Here is a 3,484-nt window from a genome sequence, read left to right as displayed (position 1 = left end):
CCAAAAGATACCCTTCCTTTTTTTCTTTTGGCCCTGCCCCATGGCACACAGGATCATAGTTCCCTGACCAGGATCGAACCTGCATCCCCTGCCGTGGGGGCGCAGCGTCTGCACCACTGGACCATCAGGGAAATCCCTCATTCCCCATATTGATTTTATGAGCATTTTTTAAAAAGTGGTAAAGTAGGTTTGTCAGTGCTCCAGGCACAACAGGAAAAGGTGGGTTAGGACTATCTCTTGGCACTTCAATCAATTTAAGAATTCCTTAATACAGGGAGCCCAGCCCGGTGCTCGGTGACGACCTAGACGGTGGGATTACAGTAGGGGAGTGTGCCTCAGGGGTAAGCCTACATGCAGCGGATCCATGCTGCTGCACAGCACAGACCCACATAACACTGTAAAGCAGTTATCCTCCAACTTAAAATAAATTTAAATGTATATATAAGAATTCCATACTAAGTCATCAAAGGCACTGTGGAAACTTAAGAAACGAGGGACAAATGTCCTAAGGCTTCTACGAAGAAGGTATAACCATTCGAGGAACTGTTTATTCAAGTGGCCGCGTCATGCTTAGGACCATGAGGAATTCAGAAACCAGTCTGACGATCCCTGGGAGGCAAAGAATGACTGAAATAATAAAATATGAGGATACATCATTCAGGAAATTGTGTGGTTAGTAGCCAGGAAACTTGGAGGTCCTGGGTAGCCAAAGTCAACAGGGAAGGCTTTATGGAGTTTAGATTTCAGACAAACCAGATTCTGAGAGGGGAAGAAAGCATTCCAAATAAAAAATAGATTCATGGCTTCAAAACAAAATCTCAAATGAACAGAAAGCTGTGAGTAATTTCGGGGGCAATCCTGATAATTGTAGCTTATGCAGCGGTGCTTAGTTGTTCGGTCGTGTCCGGCTCTCTGCGACCCCATGGACAGCAGCTCTCCAGGCGCCTCTGTCCACGGGGACTCTCCAGACAAGCATGCTGGACTGGGTTGCCATGCCCTCCTCCAGGGGTCCTCCAAACCCAGGGACCAACCCCAGGTCTCCCACACTGCAGGCAGATTCTTTACCATCTGAGCCCCCAGGGAAGCCCAAGAATACTGGAGTGGGTAACCTATCCCTTCTCCAGGAGATCTTCCCGACCCAGGAATTGAACCAGGGTCTCCTGCATTGCAGGTGGACTCTTTACCAGCTGAGCTACCAGGGAAGCCCGAAAATTGTAGCTTATGTAATAAGTTCTTGTCAAAAAGAAGGCAAGTTGTAGGGGACTTCCCTGGTGACCCAACGGCTAAGACTCTGTGCCCCCAACGCGAGGGGCCTGGCACTTGACCCCTGGTCAGGGAGCTAGGTCCCACATGCTGCAGCTAAGAGAAAGGCAAGATGACTGGCGACTTACAGCTGTAGACTATAGGCAAGATAAATATTAGAAGAAGGCTAGCAAAAATTATTTGGGTTTCAGAAATGTTTAACTCTGTAACTTGTTTTGGAGAACCACTCCTAATCACAACTTAGCAGCTGAACAACAACATCTCCTAATTTATGACAATCAAACTGTGTTAAATGCACATTAGCCTGCTCACCAAATTTCTTTGCTACGGATGAGAGAAGAGGAGCAGCTATCACCACTCTTAAAGTGCTATTAAATTAAAGACTGTATAATTTTAAGAGGGTCAGTGGGGCATAATATATGATTTTTTAAACCCCTCTGCCAAAGAAAACTACCAAAATTTTTAAAAGCTCTTACTGATCCTGAATGTTCTAACTACAATTCATGTTTCCCAATCATTGACTCCCAACCAGTCAAAGACGAAGGAGAAATTAGAGCAAAAACCACAGACCATTCTACATGATTCCCAAGAGAGACTGAGAATCACTGAATACTCTTCAGCAGCAAAATTTTACACCAAAGCATCCTGTATGCTAACCACACGAATAAAACTACTGAGGAACTCACTTCCTTAACTCAAACATTGCAAATACCTCTCTCCCAACAGGGCTCTCTGTACATTTCATTCTTCACAGGAAAGAAAAACTCCATCAGTCCCCACATCCACCGACAGGGAAAATTTTTAGGCCATCTTTAGTTTGCAGCAGAGACGACAATCCAGCCAGTTAACGAGGCTACATCCACAAGACGCCCGTGCCCCACCCCTACCTTTTCCTCCCCTCATTTATTTTAAATTTTTATTTTTATTTTATTTTGCTTTACCTCCAGGAGATGGTGAAGGATAGGGAAGCCAGACGTGCTGCAGTCCATGGGATCCCAAAGAGTCGGACACAACTGAGTGCTGAACAGTGAAGGTGGGGAAAACAGACGGCTCTTGGGATACACGCATAAAAAGAGGAAGACAAGGAAACAGGCCAGACAGGAGTTCCCCGGCGGGCCAGTGCCAGGACTTGCACTGCCACTGCTGGCAGCACGGAAGACAGAGAGGAGCAGAGAAGGAGAGGAAGGGAGAAAGACGGAAGGAAACACATCAGAGGATTCAGAGGAAGCAGTTTCAAAAGCCATAGGCAGAGGCTCAGTGTAGCTGGTCAGAAGCAAGTGCTGCCCTAAGACTGAGAAAGGCTGAAATCTAAGGAGACTGAGATTTGACCGTGCCATTAGCATCAGCTACTTTAAATGCTTTTCAGTAACATAGTTATGGTTAAAGCCGAAATATAAGGAATTTTACGGAAAGGCAGATAACTTCCCTTCCATCAGGTTCTTCTTTCAGACTCTGGCACACACGTGAAAACTAGAATCTAGCAGACTGACTGGCTACTGTGTGAGCAAGCAGAGCGGGCGTCAGGGCAACAGCCAAGGATGCAGCTTGGACACATTTACCCAGGCCAGGCAGAATCCCACCCAGGTGCCCTCAAAACGAGGGCAGGTATCCTTTTCTACACCGGTACTTATCCCCATCTCCCAAGTCACTTTAAACAAAATAAGCTGCCAGGCAGGATGAATAGATGCCTGTTTTTTTTCTGAAGATACTCAGATGTTCATTCATTCATTAAAATCAATTTCATAGGACTTCCCCAGTGATCCAGTGGTTAAGATTCAGTTTGCAACGCAGGGGACACAGGTTCAATCCCTGGTTAGGGAACTAAGATCCCATATCCCAGGGGGCAACGAAACCTGCGAGCCACAACTACTGAGCCCCCAGGCCACAACGAAGAATCCGTGCGCCACAAGGAAAGGTCTCCCAGAGTCCAACAAGCATCCTGTGTGTTGTAACCAAGACCCAAAGCAGCCAGGTAGATAAATGCTAAAATAATAAAAATAAAGTAAAATTATTCTCCTTTCTCTTCCTTCTCTCCCACCAGCATGTGACCACAGAAACAAAACATTTTGTTCTTTATATAACACAACGCTTACATGATTAAACTGGCCTGTTTCCCAATTAAAACAGTGCGCTCGCTGCATGCCGGCACAGCTCTCTGGCCCCTCCGAGGCAGCAGTGGCCTCAATGTGACGTTCCAAAGCCACTAAAAAGGACTTCAACA

This window comes from Budorcas taxicolor, chromosome 2, assembly GCF_023091745.1.
Source record: "Budorcas taxicolor isolate Tak-1 chromosome 2, Takin1.1, whole genome shotgun sequence".
Taxonomy (NCBI): domain Eukaryota; kingdom Metazoa; phylum Chordata; class Mammalia; order Artiodactyla; family Bovidae; genus Budorcas; species Budorcas taxicolor.
The sequence above is the reverse complement of the archived record's forward strand: the minus strand, read 5'-3'. Positions refer to the sequence as shown.